This window comes from Lynx canadensis, chromosome C1 (genome assembly GCF_007474595.2).
Source record: "Lynx canadensis isolate LIC74 chromosome C1, mLynCan4.pri.v2, whole genome shotgun sequence".
NCBI lineage: Eukaryota > Metazoa > Chordata > Mammalia > Carnivora > Felidae > Lynx > Lynx canadensis.
This window is the reverse complement of record NC_044310.1, coordinates 37,260,066-37,278,585: the sequence shown is the minus strand read 5'-3', so window position 1 is coordinate 37,278,585 and position 18,520 is coordinate 37,260,066. Positions and strand designations below refer to the sequence as shown.

At 49.2% G+C, this 18,520-nt stretch overlaps 1 non-coding gene across 1 annotated transcript; it reads left to right on the top strand.

The window, feature by feature from the left end:
• Positions 1–17,076: 17,076 nt before the first annotated feature.
• On the top strand, positions 17,077–17,208 carry LOC115522621. Its single transcript, XR_003971507.1, has one exon. It is a non-coding gene; the product is annotated as a small nucleolar RNA SNORA72 (small nucleolar RNA).
• Positions 17,209–18,520: the final 1,312 nt, after the last annotated feature.

Here is an 18,520-nt window from a genome sequence, read left to right as displayed (position 1 = left end):
GGCCCTCAGCAAACCAATACATGGCTTATCCCCATTCATCTTTACAGCAATGGAAGACCCATGGAGACCCTAAGAACCAGGGTCCTGTTTCGCCTTTTTGCACACGTGGACTGTAAAGTTCAGAAAGGGTAGATTAGTTGCCAAGGTTACAAAATTAGGAAGTGGCAGAATCAGGACTCACACTTTCAGGCCAACACATAAGTTGCTGCTCTTAAGCCTACACTGAAGCTCTTAAGCGTGAGCTTCCTGAATGTTTGCAGAATGAAAAAATGAATGCATGAATGAATGGTTGCCCACCACCAGGACACTTGAAGATGTCTCTTCTTTTCTGGGCCCTTTAAAGACATTCATGCAACACCCACCCTGCAGTCTTGAGGAAGAGCCATAGCACCAAGCCATCTGGGTCTCGGGTGGTGTCATCCAAATCAAAAGGAGAAGAGGTAGCTGGATGGACAGTGAGGGGGAGGGCGCTCCAGGAAGAAGCATGAGTGTGAGCAAGGGCTGGGAGGCAGAAGAGTCAGTAGAGTCACACTGAGGGGACAGAGGTGACAGGGGAAAGGAGAAAGGGTGGAGAGGAAAGCAGGGAGCTGCAAACCTTGGACCCAAAGAACCAGAGACTCAAACAACACTGGCAGTTGGCCCAGGCTCCAGGTCTCAAATCCAGGAGCCACTGACCAGTAGGCAGCTGACAGCCCATCTACAACTCTAGAAAGTTCTGGAGGCAGATGGGGGCTTGTAGTTGTTGGCACAGGACTGGGACTGGGAACACAGGAGGACCTAAGCTCCCAGGTAGAGAGATAAGACGTATAAGGATGGGATGACAGTGAGCGACCATTGTAGGGATGGCCATCCTTCCCAGGCGCTCCTATAGGCCAGTTGCTTTCAACTCTGAGAAATATGGATGTGGGTATCACAACCAGTCAGACCCAGGTATGAGTCTCTTCTCTCCAACTTCCTGGGTGTGCGATCATAGGCAAATAGCTTTATCTCTAAGGGCTTCGATTTCCTGATCTGAGGATGATTGTGATGATTAAATTAGAGAATGCTAGTGTGCCGCATGGTGACTCCAATTAGCAGCACTGTACTGCGTATTTGAAAGAATCAGTCTTTTTTTTTTTAAGTAGGCTTCGTGCCCAGCACAGAGCCCAATGTGGGCTCAAACTCACGACCCTGAGATCAAGACCTGAGCTGAGATCAAAAGTCGGATGCTTAACTGAGTGAGCCACCCAGGCACCCTGAGAATAAATCTTAAAAATTCTCATCACAAGAAAAAAATTTTGTAACTCTGTATGGTGATGGGGGTTAACCACTTTATTGTGGTGATCATTTCACAATATATACAAATATTGAATCATTATGTTGTACACCTGAAATTAAGATGATGTTATATGTCAATTATACCTCAATAAAGGTGGGGGAAGAAAATTAGGAATGAAAGGAGTTATAATTCAACTTCCTACAAACATGAAAAAAAATATTATGACAAATTTTTGCACATAGATGTAAAAATAGAGATGAAATGAATAAATTACAACTTGCCAAAACTGACTCAAGAAAAAAAAATAAAATATCTAGGTAGCCCTAGATATTTTTCTTTACCTTTAACAACTTTATTTATTTTCCTTCAAATTTTTATTTAAATTCTAGTTAGTTAACATACGGTGCGGTATTGGTTTCTGGAGCAGAATTCACTGGTTGAAATATTTAAAATTTGTAGTTTAAAATCTTCCCTAAAAGAGAATCCAGACCCAGAGTTTTTACCGAAGGAACAAGCCACTCCAGTACTTATGTGGCTATTTCAAAATAGAGAAAAAGAGGGAATATTCCCAACTTATCACATGAAGCTGTCACAAACATGATATCAAAATCTGATTAAGAGAGGTATGATAAAGGATCATTGTAGGCCAATTTTATACAGAGGCAAAACTTCTAAACAGTAGTAAAAAGCTGAATGCAGACATCTATAGAAAGGATGATCCATTATAACCACATTGGGTTTATCTTAGGCACGCAAAGATGATTCGACACGGAGAAATGCTTACTGCTCACTTACCGTGTGAGCACATGCAGAACAGGTATTTCATGAGATTTAGCACCTGTTCATGGTTAAAAAATGAAAAGCTGCTGCCCCTGGATGGCTCAGTGGGTTGCACGTCCAACTCTGGATTTTGGCTCAGGTCACGATCTCACAGTTCATTAGGATCGAGCCCTGTTTCAGGCTCTGCGCTGACAGTGCAGAGCCTGCTTGGGATTCTCTCTCTCTCTCTCTCTCTCTCTCTCTGCCCTTCCCCTGCTTGCATGCTTTCTCTATAAATAAATAAATATTTTTTTATTTAAATGAAAGGCTTTTTAGCAAATTAGAAATAAAGGAGGATGTCCCTACCCCAGAAAAGATGACTGTCATTGTAGTAAGACCGAGAACAGTTCTGTTCACAAATGCTGATTGGTTTACTTTCTTTCAGTTAACTGATATATTGAACCAGGACCTCCTGGAAGCAGTGACTTGATCCAGGAGTGAGTGTAATGATAGAAATTTCTAGGACCACTGTAGTCAGGCAGAGGAAATGTTTTGGCAAGCCTTGTAGTGTTCTTCAAATCTTATTAATATGCATAGACTATTGTTTATGAATTTTCATTCATCCAATAAAGACTTATCAAATGTCAAAAAATGAATAAAATATCAAACATAGTGTACATTGATGCTTGATCTATGCTCCTCAAAATGATGATACAAAGTCTAGCCTCATACGAGAAAAAAATCTATAGGATGAATTCCCAGAATCCCTATGTGGTAAGATTACAGGTAAAATTTATTTTCTTCTTAAAGCTTTTCCTTAATTGAGGACATAAATATTTATTGAACATACCTAATAGGTGCAAGACACCAGGAGAGATCCTGGAATAAAAAGAAAATATAGAAAATGGTTAGAAATGTGGACTTGTGTGCCAGACTGAATTTATACCTAGGCTCTGCTACTCACTAGCTGTGCGGCCTTGAGTAAGTTGTTTAACTTCTCTGTTCCTCAGTTTGCCTGTCTATAAAATGACGATGTTTTTTAAAAAGAAACGAAAATGCATGTAAGTTGCCTGGCCTATAGTATCTGAACAAAAATAGCAACCATTGTTTGTTACCTGAAAGGAAAAGTTAATATGTAGCAAAAGAAAGGGGCAGATGAAATGCTCTCAGCGCTCAGGAAAGGGGGTGAGAGGATATCGGAGACAGGTAGGGGATGAAGGAGGGCTTCCTGGAGGAGGTAGCATCAGAGCTGTGCCTTGAAAGCTAAGTATGTCAACAGGCAAAGAAGAGGTAGAAAGGCGTTCAAGACAGGGTGCACAGCATGAGCAAAAGCCCAGAGATAAGAAAGTGTTTGGGCTAAAGCCACTAGTCAGGTGCAGCTGAGGCACAGGGGTTTGATTGTATCGGGGCCGATTCCGGAGGCCTTGGTGCACACTGTGCCAAATGGTGCGTGGCAGCCATCCCCTTCTCCTCAGTTTCGCCATCTGTAGAATGAGGCCACTGGAGTCAGTCACCCCCGGGCTCCCAGCCTCTCCACGACACTTCATTCTTCAGCGCTCAATCCCCCCCCACTCCTAAGTGCTTCCACATGTAACCCTGCCCTGCCTCCTTATCTCTGCCTGCAGAATGCAGCCAGCCCCACTTCCAGGCCTTGGACGGCCTCCCCACGGTTCTGGAGCGTACAGCTATTCCAGGGCCACCAGACATGTGGCCCCCCGCTCCGGCAGAAACACAACACCCAGGGTGGTGGGCCCTGTGGAAACATTAGCCTCCCTTCCCTCCTCAGGGCCTCCGGGCCTCGGCAGCCTGAGGGCAACGTGGGTTTATTTGGGGTCTGCGGGATGCAGAGAATGTTATCATTCTCAGGGAACTCCAAGTCCCGTTCCCAGTGCTTATTCTGGCCCCTCTCCGCGGGTGCTGCAGGCGCGACGGGGCACGGAGGTCTCCCTCCTGCTCTGGTACCACCAAGGGCTCCCAGTTCCAAGGGAGGTTTCGGGTTTCAGAGAAATGAAGTAAGGGCCTAAAGGGACAGCCGTCCATAAGTGCTGGAGCAGAGGACTGAGCAGGACTGAAGGTTCGAGCTGTGACATCCCCCTCATGTCCCCTGACCCCCACACCCACAGATAGCAGGCATTTGCTGCTTGCTTCAACCTGGAATCTGAGAATCCCAGAATCTTGGAATCCGAAAACGTTAAGATCTTCAAACTAAGGGAATCTCAGGCTGCCAGGACCTTAAGACTTGTGGAATCTTAAACTTACTAGAACCATGAAATTCTAGAATTTCCAAATCAGAATCGTCGTGTCCAGGGAAGAGACGGGTTCCAGCACTTCCTAACCTCATGACTCTGGGCAAGTTGTTCACCATCTCTATACCTCCACGTCCTCATGTGTGCAATGGGGTAATAAGAGTACCTACTTCCTAGGGTAATTGTGGTGAGTTACTCTGTTAACATGTGATATGTTCATGTGTACAAAGTACTTACAGCAGCGCCCAGCACATGGAAGGCCACATAGAAATGGCAGTTATAGTTCTAAGACCACACCGCAAGGTAAGAGCAGAGTTGGTGCTATAGTCCAGGTCCCTGGCCTTCCTGTCTAGAATTTGCCTCCATTCAGCCATACTATCTTTCAAGAGAACTAGGAGGGGACCAGCCTTGGAACCAGATATACCCCTCAATGATGGTACCACCACCCACCCACGACAATCAAGACTCTACTGTGGACAATTTCCACGCAAGAGACAGGTATCCCACCACCCAGAAATACAGCAGGCAGAACCATGTTTCTTCCCAGAATGAGGAGCTGTGGCAGGTGCAATCAGTGAAAGGCTCTGGGTCCATTCACTACTCCCAGTGTGTTGACTGCACTCGGCCAGAGCCGCAGTCTTCAAGGGGCTCAGCTGGACGGGAACATCCAAGATAGCTCACTTGTCTAGCTCGTCTGGCCTTTCGGCAGGGATGGCTGGAAGGCTGGGCTGTGCAACTTCAGGGCCTGCCCCTCTCCAGGTGACTTCTCTACACGGTGTCTCTTTCAGGGTCGCCAGACTTCTTTCACCATAGGTCAGGGCACTCAAAAGGACATGAGTAGAGTTGACAGCTTGAGCCAGGGTGAGAGGCAGAAATCTAAGGTGGCCCCCAAGATTCCCACCCAGTGGTGTACATGCCCTGTAGGATCCCTTCCCTTGGACCTGAAATAGGATAGGTTACACTGATTAGGTGACATTTATGGCAAAGATGGTGGCATAGATTATGTTATACGATGGGAGCCTCCCTCACAGCAGACTGGAGGGGATTCCCCTACTGCCTTTGAAGAACTAAGCCACCATGTTAAGAGAGGGTCATGTCGCTAGGACCAGAGAGCAGCCTTAAGAGCTGAGGGACACCCCTGGCTGGCAGCCAGAAAGAAGATGGGGACTTCAGTCCTACAACCCCAGAGATGAAGGCCACCAACAGAACCCAGGAGAGGGACCCCAAGCCTCACATCAGACAGGCCCAACCAATACCTTGATTTCAGCCTGGGGAGGCCCTGAGCAGAGAACCCATGCCTGGACATACAAAGCTGTGAGCTAATTAACGGGGGTTGTCTCAAGCCACTAAGAAATTTGTGATGCGGCAACAGAAAAGCTCGCAGGTTTGTATCAGTTAAAGGAGTCGTAGGGCCAGCCCAGGTCCAGTGTGAGGTCCACACTGGATGTGAATACCAAGAGGAATGGTTCATCTAGGGCCATCTTCGGACACAAGCAATTGCAAGTGCAGACAACTCCCTGAGGCCTCTATCCCCCCTGGACCCAGAACAGACCCCTGTGTGTGACCACCAAGTTTCTAGACGGCCAAGTCTACCCCCATGTAGGTAGACTGTTTCAGCGGAAGTTGCATATGCTATCTTATCTGATTCCCTGTTGCTGACATGCCAACCTATTTCATGTCAATTCAGAGTAAGCATGTTCTAACCGGAAGGATTCACAAGAGTCATCTAGTTTCAACCCCTTAATTTAGAGTGAGGGTCTCAAGAGGAGAAGGGAAATTTCCCAGAAACTACAGTTTCAAGTCCAGGCGTCTGGACTCCCGGGCTAGGGCTGCCTCCATTCAGCTCTTGTTTTTATGCTCAGTGCACCATTCCCTCCTCTGCCCCCAAAGGAAAGCCACTCATTTTGCCCTGGCTCCCCACTTCTCCTGGGCCCCACCCTGTCCTGACCCCTTGAGAGTTCTAAGACTCACCTCTTCCACCCCCCTCGGTCTGAGAGGTTAAGAAGAGAAAGCAGAATTCTCCGGGTACCAAACCCCAACGTGCCTTTATCTCCAGGAGAAGACTGACAGAGTGAGGAGCCTCCCCAATACCACCCACCCAAGGCTCAGAGCCTCAGAAGGTGGGGTATACAGCAGGAGCTGGCTTCCACACTGTGTTCTGGTGTGTATCTTCCCCTCACCCACCCTAGGGTCTTAGGCAAATCACACCCTGTGCAGAGTTCCTCACTGTAAATGAAGACAGCGCTCCGACAGGCGAGGGGACTAAGTGACTGCCCTTTGAGGACCACGAAGGGGTGATTTCCTGGGCAGAGTTTTTCCAAGGGAAACCTCAGCTCCTGCTTCCTGATGAGCCATGCCTCTGTCTCCAGCTAAGTAAGGGTCTAAGACTCCCCTCATGCCAGTCCCCTTGCCCATCTCCTTCCCTTTCTCCAGGGAAAATAGGAAGCCAAGGGCAGGGGCCTTTATCCCCAGGAATTTCCAGGAATTCCTATCCCTGCCCAAATGTCACCTCCTCAAGGAAGACTTTCCAATTATCCAATCTAAAATAGCATCTTCCTGGGGGCGCCTGGGTGGCTCAGTCAGTTAAGCGTCCGACTTCAGCTCAGGTCTGATCTCACGGTCCGTGAGTTTGAGCCCCGCGTCGGGCTCTGTGGGGACAGCTCAGAGCCTGGAGCCTGCTTCAGATTCTGTGTCTCCTGCTCTCTCTGACCCTCCCCCACTTACACTCTGTGTCTCTCTCTCAAAAATAAACAAACATTAAACGAAATTTTACATAGCATCTTCCTAAAATAAAAGTAAAATAAAATGGCATCTTCCTTCTCTGTCCTCTTCTCCTGCTCCCCTTTTTTTAATTGCATTTGTCACTGTCAGAAATTATATTAGACATTTATTTGTTTACTTGTTTATCATCTGTTTCCTACATTAAGTGATAAGCAAGGATCTGTTATTTGCCACCATCTGAAGAGTTGGATAGAAATGCTCAAAGATAGGTGTTGCACCAATGAATGAATGAATGAATGGAATCAAAACTAAGCACAGCACACAACTTCAGTGCTCATCCAGGATCATGTCTGAGATATCAGTTTGCAAAGTGAAGAAAATAATGCGTAGGATGACCGTTCTGAGCAGCCCACCCGACACTGGCTCCCCTCTCCTGTGGCTCCTGGTTACACTTAGACCCTGAACCCCTCACTCACCACTGATTTACAAATTGCCAAGACAGTCCCTACATTGCTGATTTTTTTTTAACGTTTATTTATTTTTGAGACAGAGAGAGACAGAGCATGAACGGGGGAGGGGCAGAGAGAGAGGGAGACACAGAATCGGAAACAGGCTCCAGGCTCTGAGCCATCAGCCCAGAGCCCGACGCGGGGCTCGAACTCACGGACCGCGAGATCGTGACCTGAGCTGAAGTCGGAGGCTTAACCAACTGAGACACCCAGGCGCCCCCATTGCTGATGTTTTGAAATGAGCAAGCACTGTAGGGGTGAGTCTGGTCTTTCTCCCAAGCTTATTGAGGGCATATTCATCTTTGTGTCCCTCCCCACAGTGCCTAACAAATGCCATCTGAATGTTGTCCCTCAGTGAATTAATGAATGAGTGAACAACCGAGAGAGTTAGCAAATGAGTGGACTGTAGATGGATAAATGGATGGATGGATGGATGGATGGATGGAGAGATAGAAAAAAAGGCAAAAAGAGTCAATGTATTGATTGGATGGATGATGAGTGGATATTGGGTGAATAGATAGATTACGGAGAGACAGATAGAACAGATGAATAATTTATGGATGAGGGGGGAAATGGATGGATGGATAAGTGGATAAGTAAGGAAACAGATTTGGTTTACTGTGTCTCAAAATCTCCAAAAGGGAGCTGCCTGGGTGAGTCAGTTAAGCGTCTGACTCAGCTCAGGTCATTATCTCACAGTTCGTAGGTACGAGCCCCACATGGTGCTCTGTGCTGACAGCTCAGAGCCTGGAGCCTGCTTTGGATTCTGCCCCTCCCCTGCTCACTCTCTCTCTCTTTCTCTCTCTCTCAAAAATGAATAAACATTAAAAATAATTTTTTCTTTAATCTCCAAAGGCATGGAGGAAAGGGAGCAGATTTGTTCTGCATCCCTACAAGAAAGAGTTAGGATCCTTAAAGATATAGGAAAGCAGTTTTCAGCTCATTAGTAGGTCCTGTCCTAGAGATGTGCAAATAGAAAACTGGGCCTCCCTCTCCCCCATCAAAGGGCTGAGGCAGGCAAGAATCTAGATCCTAGGCCTTCATTCTCTACCCTGAATCTTGAGGATTTTCTACCTCAATACCTTTTCCTAGGGCTGAGGACAAAGTCGATGACAATTGTGCTAACACTGTGAGCACTTACTAGGCACACCCCTTAACAACAGCCGATGAGGTTTGGATTGCTTCTCACCCTTCCATCTGTCTGCTTTTTCTACTTTGTCTAGGTTGCCTTATAGATCAGAATGCTAAAATCCCAGAGTCTTAAAACCCAGAGACCAACTGTGTGGCCTTGATCAAGTTATTACCCTCTCTGATCTTCAGTGGTATCATGTGTAAAGTGGAGATACCCATGCCTGCCTCCAGAGTTGCTGGCAAAATGAAATGAGAGAATTACATAATGTGCCTCATGCAGCACTGGGCGCATTTGAAAGTCTTCAGTAAATTACGGTACTGAAACTGATAACTGGTTTTAGCACTGATGTCAGTATTCAAATCCACATCCGTATTTGTATTCATATTTATTAGAAATATGATCATGGTAGAACATATATTACATATATTGCCACAGGCTCATAAATCTAGAACCACAGATTCAGGGATTGAAATAACAAATTATTAGAAACTGACCATCTCAGTTTAGAACTGTAGAATTACCAAAGCTCAGAGCCACGGATGGTTCATTTCGCCAACTCCCAGAAACTCCCAGGACTTCTGAGGTCATGAGTCCAGCCACCGCATTCAGCCTCTCCCCAGGGCAGGTGCCCCTCTCCAGTGTCCTTCACCCCAATAGGCAGGCCAATGTTTTGGCCTCTGAGCCCCCCTTGGGGTGTCTGGCTGGACCCCTTGGCCCTTCGCTCCTGTTCTCAGACAACCCAGAATCCCAGGAATTTGCGGCCACAGCGAGTGGGGGCCTGAGATTGGACCTGGGGGATGGTGAAATATGGAAGCTCCCAGAGTTGGGCCTGGTGGGGAAGGCCACATTTTCTGTGTCATGTTCTATTGCACGCCAATCAATTACAGTGCGCCCTATATAAACACATCATGAGGGCTTTGACAGGGGGCCGGGGTGAAGTTGGGTGTCAGGGTAAAACAGGGGATAATAAAATCACTGGAGATTTATTTCTCTAAATTGGAAACTTCATGCTTACACCTGACTAAATCATCAGGCTGAAATTGGAGCCGACTCCCACGGAAAACACATGTAACCTTATCCCATCTTTGTTTAACGGCGACCCATCAAGACGCCTGATGGATTCTGCAGATGCGGCCAGCGTTCTCCTTAGGTTCCCTGAGTTCTGGGGGTCTCAATCAGACCTGTCCTCACCGTGCCCACCCTGCTCTCTGGTTGCTCTTCCAGGGCTGGCCAAAGCGGCATCTCTTACTGGCCGGTGTCCGCGTGCGGCTCCTGTGACTCAGCAGCTTGCCCTTGGCTTCCATGCCCAGAGGGACCCCAAGATTTGTGGACGCAAGATGCCTGTACCTAACATCCTCCTTTCCCACGAAGCCGTCCTCTCGCGCTGCAGAGGAGCAATGCTGAATAACGAGAGAGGCAGCTGTGACTTCGAGAAAAGAGCTCTAGGCTAGAAATTGTCTGCCCTGAGTTCAAAGCATGCTTCTCTGATAAAATCCCTTTGTCCCTCCGGGTAAAATGACTTTGCTATTTCCTTTTGTCCTGTCTCTTCTCTCATAAAACTTTCACGATATTTGAAGAGGTAAGCGATTAACAGTGCTTTATCATTTATAACTGACGGTATATATTCGTACACAATTCTCCGTGCGAATCATGAAGCACTGTGTATAGCACCAGGAGACAGTAAGAAGTCATCCGCGCCCTGTGTTAAGGAATCCCCCCTTTACCAGGAGTGACCAGCCAAGGTCCAAAGGAGGAATTCGGGAGGGAAGCTAATCAGTAAGCCCCCTGTGTGTGCTGGGCACTGGGTTACTGCAGCTAATACAAGTATTTCAAAGGATGCCCCCATCCCAGATGAAAGTTACACACTCACTCCACAGAGGAGAAATCAAGGATCAGAGAAGTTACCTAACTTTCCCAAATCACACAGCCAGCCGGGATAGTAACCAGGACATCAACATAGGTTTGTCTGACTCCAAAGTCCATTAAAATGTATGACAAGTGCTCTGTGAGGCCTGAGAGAGAAAAAGGTGGGCAGTAGGTTCCAGGGCTCGATGTGGGCCCTCCCCCGCTCCCAGCCCCTCCCTTCAAGTCCATAAATTCTTACACACACACAAATACACTCACCCCAGTGCACACCGCAGGTGGTCAGTGGCTGGGAGGACTCCAGGCTCACACCTCCACCGCTGCCCCGCCCTTCGGGTGGAGCAGGGAGGGCTGGATAGAGCAGGAGGAGTCCTGTGTGTCATTTTCGGCAGCAGTCAGCAGAGCCTTGCAAAGTGCAAGATGGCTTTTTTAGCCCAGCATAAGGATCTAGTTAAAAACCAATAAATCAGCAGTGAAATGTGCATAGCAGCCTTCTCCGTAAAATCAACATGGCTTGCTCCTCTGCAGGGAGCCTTCTGACCGCCAGGCTGAAGCGGAGGGCTGAGGCAGAGCCCGCCTCTGTCCCATAGGGGTCTTGGGGGAGAGGGGTCTCCCCCATCCCCTGAGAAGATGAGAGCCAGGCCACCTGGGTCCTGCCTAGGCGGCGCCTACACTTGAGACATCCCCTTTCTAGCCGCAGAGATCAAGAAACGTGTGAGCAGGACCCAGACTGCCCTCCGCCTCCTCCACGCCGCTCCCCCTGACACAGAAAATCAAATTAGGAGACGGATGAGCTGGGGAGTGGATGAGAAGGGGGAGCCCCAGGGCGGCTCCCCAGCACAAAATGCAGAACGCCATCTGCTGAGCGGGCTCGGGGACCCCCTTAGGATGGTGTCCCGGGAAGACACGCCACTGACCTCTGATAGGACGGGTGCCCCCGCCTGCCTGTGCCCAGGCCAGCCCCCAGACCGACGGGGCGGGGGGGATTTGAGGAGGCCCCAGATCCCCCTCAGGACGGTATTTAATATCTGTAAAACTGCCACTCGGGCAGCCAAGGTAAACAGCGTCCCGGGCAGTTCAAAGGTGAGCGAGTTTAAATGTTTCCCCTTTGGCTGCAAGGAATCGGCGCGGGCCTGTGGCAGGGCGCCCCGGGGAGGCCCCCCGCGCCGCCAGCCCCAGGCATCTGTGCGCACAGAGGCTGCGTCTCCCACACAAATACTCAAAATTTCTCATTAAAACTTATGACTGTGTCAACAGCGCAGCCTGGGCCCCTAATCTGGAAAAGCCATTTCGCCACCCGGTCGGCCCGCCGCCGCACGCCCGGGAGCCGGGGCCCCGCGCCGTCCCTCCGCCCGGCGCGCACTGGCAACGGGTGCGCTCGGTCTACTGGGCGCGGGCCGGGCTGGCGACGCGTGACACCGGTCGGGTCAGGTGAAGCCCGGCCACGGGGCTCCGGCTGGACTTGCCTGAGGGCGAGCTGTGGCGGGGCGGGGACGCGGGCGAGGGGCGTTAAACAACACAGCTCCAGCTGCACCCCTGCAAACCCGCGCCCAGAGGAGCCATTCTGCTCCTGCCCGAAAGGGCTTAGCTCTGCCCCCGCTGGATGCCACAGTGCAGCTGGCAGGCCGGGGGGGCACCAGAGATGTGAACACAGGGACCTCCAGGCCCTCGGCCAGGGAGGTGTGGAAGCACCTGAGCCAAGCTGGAGGACAGAGGAAGGCTGCTCCGAAGAAGAGGGGAGGGTGGGCTCCATTCTCAGGAGAGAATGGAGACTAGACATGCAGACTGAAGGGGAAGACGGAAACCAGACACCTGGGAGTGGAAGAGTCCACCCTGGCTTCAAATCCCACCTCTGACACTTGGTGCTAGTTCCCTTTCCTCCTCTATAAAACGGGGTCAACGATAGGAAGTTAACACCTGTACCACCTACCCCAGTTCCTGGCATACCATGAGTGCTCCACACACAGTAGTTATTCATGCAGTCAACCTGTATTTGTTGAGGCCCTCCTATGCAGAGCCATGAAAAAAGACCTGGCATTTTAGGGGGAAACAGGCAAGGTAGCAGAACAAACACTGAGTGTCATGAAAGGGGATAGAGAGGATATAGAGTGGGCACTAGAGGAGGGGTCCCAGAGGAAGAGATACATACACTGTGACTCAAAGATGAGAAGTGGCAAAGGTGGTGGTGGAAGACATTTCAGGAAGAAATAGCCTGTGCAAAGGCCCGAGGCAGAAATGAGGCTGATGGAGAGGGGCTGGAAGAGCGTACATGCCTACAACTTTCCATGAGCACTTTTGGATTTGAGTCTTTGGGGTCTGTGTGTACGGATGCACACACATGTCCATGCATACTTATATACATAAGAGTAAACACTTAATGTATGCAGATTTTATTATGCCCCAAAATATGTACCCATACATGGATGCTTTATGCTTGTTTAAAATGTGTAGGTCTTAGATACCATATGTTTTCACTCTTATGTGGATCCTGAGAAACTTAACAGAAACCCATGGGGGAGGGGAAGGAAAAAAAAAAAAAAAAGAGGTTAGAGTGGGAGAGAGCCAAAGCATAGGAGACTCTTAAAAACTGAGAACAAACTGAGGGTTGATGGGGGGTGGGAGGGAGGGGAGGGTGAGTGATGGATATTGAGGAGGACACCTTTTGGGATGAGCACTGGGTGTTGTATGGAAACCAATTTGACAATAAATTTCATATATTGAAAAATAAAAAATAAATAAAAAATAAATAAAATGTGTAGGTCTTTTTGGAGGTGTGCACAAGTATAAATGGGTAAGCATATAGATATAAATAGGAGTCTATTCGTGGGTGTGCCTATACCTGTGATGGGACATTTATGTAAGTCTGAATGAGGGCTTGTGTGTTAGTGTTGGCACACGCATCTGTGCCTCTTGATATCTTTGTGTATGCACTTGCACTCACACACACTTCAACAGATACGAATTCCCTACTTCCCGCACCCTGTCTGCTATCTGTGTGTGGGAGCTAGGGTGGACTGGGTCCCGAACATACACTTGCCTTCCATGGACAGCAGACATGCTCACAGACAGGCAATGTCTACAACTGGTACTCCTCGGCCTGATGATGGACCCACTTCTTTCTGAGGCCACAGATATTCTGTTTGCTCCACTCCAGGGAAATAAGAAAAGAAAAGCATGGCAAGACTTTTCTTCAGAAAGCTGCAATCCAGGCACCACCCCCACCATCCTACCTAAGTCAAGGACTGTGGAGACACTGCTGAGTGGAGAGTAGGGGCACTGGGCCCTGGGAGTGGGAAACTGCTGCACAACCCATCCCGGCTGCTCTGCTGATGTGCTGTGTGGCTTGGATAACTTGGTTTGCCCCTCTGAGCTGTGGAAAATGAAGACTGTGCTCCCAACTTTTTCATCTTAGGCTGAAATAGAACACAAACAGGGATGTGGCAGATGATGATCATCCCTCCAAATTTTTCACTGAACTGGATTAGCTGCCAGAAGGAAGGAAGGAAGGAAGGAAGGAAGGAAGGAAGGAAGGAAGGAAGAAGAGGAAGAAAGAAAGAAAGAAAGAAAGAAAGAAAGAAAGAAAGAAAGAAAGAAAGAGGGAGGGAGGGAGGGAGGGAGAAGGCAGGACAGATCCTTCCTTCAGGCCTAAGTCCGTCCTCCGCAGAAGCCAGCAGCCTGGGAGGGAGGAAGGAAGGAAAGAAGATGGAAGGAAGAAAGGAAAAGAAAAGAAGAGAAAAGAAAGGAGGGAGGGAGGGAGGAAGGAAGGAAGGAATCAAACAATCCTCAGAAAAGCCTCATGAAGTCCTAAATGTTCAGTGCACATATTGTTTCCGAAGGGACAAGAATTTTGCCTTCATCATCTCTGTACGGTATTCTCGCCCTAGAACAGTACCTGGCACTTATTTGTTAGGTTGATAAATGTGCTCATTGAGCACTCATTCATTCACTCAGAGAAGAACCCCGGTGCCCTTGTCCTGTCCCAGGCCTTACCGGGCCCCCACCAGAGAAGAAGGAACTCTTACTTAGGCTTCACTAAAATTGGAGGGACATGGGCACCCCTTTAAACTCATGGCCTCCCACCTCCACGGAGCCTCAAAACTACCAGGAAATGCAATTGTTTCTGCTCTCCACGGTGGCTGTTAAAATCTCCCCTCTCCCCTCGGAACCTCCGACCTTGCTCTTCCTCACCCTGCCCTTTCGGCGGTGACCTTCACGGAGAAATCAAAAGCCATCAACTTTCAGCCACAAAACCTACATATTTAGGCGTGCCTCCTCCAGTCTCATCTCCTTCCCTCCCATTGGAATGACAAGTAGGGTTACCCTCCCCCATGGGAAGCCAAACCCTCCCCTCTGCACCCCCCCCTTGCCACCCCAGGGAGCTCACCCCACCTCCTCTCTGTCAAACCTTCTACCTCCACGTTTGTCAAATGGACCATCGTGAAGTGTTCAAGAGACACAAATCCAGTTTGGGGTGTTGTGACCAGCGGTTGACCTAAGTAAAACAGGAGAGAAAATATCAGGGTGTCACATCCAGCGTCACGAACCTGGTTTCGTGTGTGTGTGTGTGTGTGTGTGTGTCCATGTGTGTAGGTATCCCGGGTCCGGGTCCGGCAGGAAACGTAGGTCTGACTGTGGCTGCATTTGGGAAAGGGTGAAAGGCACCCTTCTGCTTCTCTTTTCTACCTCTTCCTTCCCATCTGTGGTTAAACATCCTGAAGAATCACACAAGCAGCCTCTCCCGTAAGCCCAGCTTCTCCAATCACTGCACCCCTTCTGCCCAACCACCCCCAAATCTCTTCACAACCAGTTTTCCTTAAAGAGTTGCCTGCATTCAGTATCTCCAAGCCCTCACCTCCCATGCTCCCACCTTCCATGCCCTCACCTCCCATGCCTTGGCCAATCAGAACACCCCCTGGAACCAACGGAAGCTGCGAGCAGGCTCCTAAATCCAGTGAAAGCTTTGCCTGTGGGGCTCACACGCAAGGCACAGACTCTGTCCTCAGGTCCCACTTGGCCTCCTCTCCTCCGGCTGACCTCTGACTTCTTGCCACCTCCTCTGTGGACTCTTTTGCTCCTACCCAGCTGTTGGTGTTGGCGCTCCTGGGGGCTCACTCCAAGGCCCCCTTTTCTTCCCGCGTCCCCTCAGGAAGAGTGGCTTCCAGGCCCACAGGCTGCTGATGCCCAGCCTCACCTCTGCATCCCAGCTCTCCAACTTCCTCCCCAGGGTGCCTCCGCTGGGGTCCCACAGGCCCGTCCTGCTCAGCACACGCCAAGAGAACCCCCTCCCTGCCCCTGCCCTGTGCATTGCCAGCGCGTCACCCAAACCAGAAAGAGGCGCCGTTGGGGCCTGCTCCAGGGCCCGGCTGTCCGGTCACTATCTCATCTCTCTGGCATCCCTCCCCTCCTCCCCCTGCCACACCGTCGGAGCTGCCATGGCTCTGCCCGGTTTCTTCAGAGTCTGCTGACTACAGGCCCCCCAACGCTTCTTTCTATTGGCCCTTGTCGCTCCCTGCTCCAACCCAGTACCTCTTCTCTGCAGTTAGACTGGAGCCCGGCCTCCTCATACACACTTGGAAAGACATGGCCATGCTGGCCCTCCATCTTTGCCCCCTGTAATTTTATGCGCTCACCCTGCTGGTGCTTCTTGGCTGGAGGTAGGGGTGTGACTGGCTGGCCCCTCCCCTTGCTTGGCCTCCCTAAATTCCCTCACTCTCAGGTTCCTCTGGCCACGGCTGGGCTGACCCAGGGCACCCCAAGCTCACGTTCAAAGACTCAGGCCAGACCCAGCTGCTAGGCCCCATAAATGAGGATTAGGCGCCCCCCTTTGAGGCGGGCGGGTGGGCTGTGAGAAGAGTTGGTTTGGTACAGATTTTATGGCAGGATCACATTTCGTCATCAGACCCCCCTCTGAAGCCAGCCAAGGGCAGGTCAGGGGCAGGGGAGTGGGAACCTGAGCTGCTCCATCAGCTCAGAGCACAGGGCTGCTGGCACAGGAGGGAGCCGGGGCTGGGGATTAGGAGCCCAAGTCCGGCCTCCCCTCTGCCACCCCACCCCACCCCCACCCTGCTGTGTGAACTTGGGCACATCCTTCCACTCTCTGGGCAGTGGTCTACAATGCAGGGGCCCTAGACCAGATGGGCCCTCAGGCCAATTCTTTTCCAGGCTCCCAGGTCCTCCTCAGCCTGAGCCATAACAGAAGCATCCCCCTTCCCAGAAGGTTGCAGAGCTACTATATGTATACAAACTCGGATTAGGGTTGCCAGATAAAATACAGAATGTCCAGTTAAACTTGAATTTCAGGTATATAACAAATAATTTTCAGCATAAGTGTATCTCAAATATTGTACAGACATACTTATACTAAAAACTATTCAGGGGTGCCTGGGTGGCTAAGCTGGTTAAGCGTCTGACTTCAGCTCAAGTCACAATCTCACAGTTTGTGAGTTCAAGCCCACATTGGGCTCTGTGCTGACAGCTCAGAGCCTGGAGCCTGCTTCAGATTCTGTGTCTCCCTCTTTCTCTCTCTGCCCCTCACCCACTCACGCTCTCTCTCTCTCTCTCAAATAAATAAGCATTAAAAAAAATTTTACGTGAATATTCTCACTGTTCTGATTTTGTAATAATCAAGGCAGGCTAAACATTCACTATATTAAGACCATGCATGTGTCCCCAGACTTAGTTCTTTCCCTAGGTCTAGTTTTATCAATGCTGGTGATAAACCAAGTCTGACTTACATGATGCATCTGTGGAAAATGTCTGTGACTCTAAGTATCTGGTCATCCTTGAGAAATGACAGCAAAGCTAGTGTAATAATTTTTGAAGATAACCATTGCTAATTTGATGATTACCAGTTGCCATTAAACAAATTGTAAAACTTTTATGTTTTATTTTCTAGGTGATTCTGATATCATTTGAAGCATGCCAGAATAGAGTGGTGGAAAGTAAATCATGTAAAATTTTTCTTTAATAAAATTGGCTAGAGCTTGTTTTTAAAAAAAAAAATTTTTTTAGGGGCGCTGGGTGGTTCAGTCGGTTAAGCGTCCGACTTTGGCTCAGGTTGTGATCTCACGGTTCATGGTTTTGAGCCCTATGTCAGGCTCTGTGCTGACAGCTCAGAGCCTGGAGCCTACTTTGGATTCTGTGTCTCCCTCTCTCTCTACCCCTCCCTGCTTGCGCTGTGTCTCTCTGTCTTTCAAAAATGAAAAAACGTCAAAAAAAAATTTAATAAAATTTTTTTTTAATTTTTTTAATTAAAATAAAACTATGCATTGTTTATCTGAAATTCAATTTAACTAGGTGTCCTGTATTTTTATTTGCTAAGCCTGGCACCCCTACCCTGGATGCACTGGGATTTAAGGGCTATGGCTTCATAGTCCAGCTAACCAAAACAGGTTAGGTTTGGACAGATTAAGTAGTCTGGGGGAAAATCATCAAATTGGGCAGAGATCAAGAGCCAGTGGGGATTTTGTGAAAGGGTGCTCCAGACAAAGGGAATAGCACTGGCAGAGGCCTAGAGGTAAGATGGCATTGGGCATGTTCCAGGAAAGGCTGATAGGAGTCTGAGGTGTGGGATGTAGGCTTTAAGCGGCCAAGATGCGCATGAAAAGATAAGGTGCAGTCAGATCACACCGTGTCCAATCCATGCTGCTGCTGACATTAGGGGAGGGAGCCCAAAAGAGGTCTGAGTTGAAGCAGGATCACAGCCAGACATTGGGGTGCAGGGAGCAGAATCAAACCACCCAGAGATTAGGGAAAAGGAAACTGGTATCGCCTGAGAGGAGGGACCTCCAGGATCTGCCAGGAAATTGGGGCTCAGACCTGTTCTATGTACAGAATAAATGATAAATAGCAGTCAGTAAATGATCACTGTTGTTATTATTATTAGGTTCCCAATAAATGCTGTGGTTTGGTACCAACTGACCTTACCCCATAGTTGGTACTGGTACCAACCAGTACTCCCCCCCCCCCGGAATGCCCCCATGGGACTGGAGCCATTTCTTACCAACTGGGAGCCCAGATATAATAGGACAGT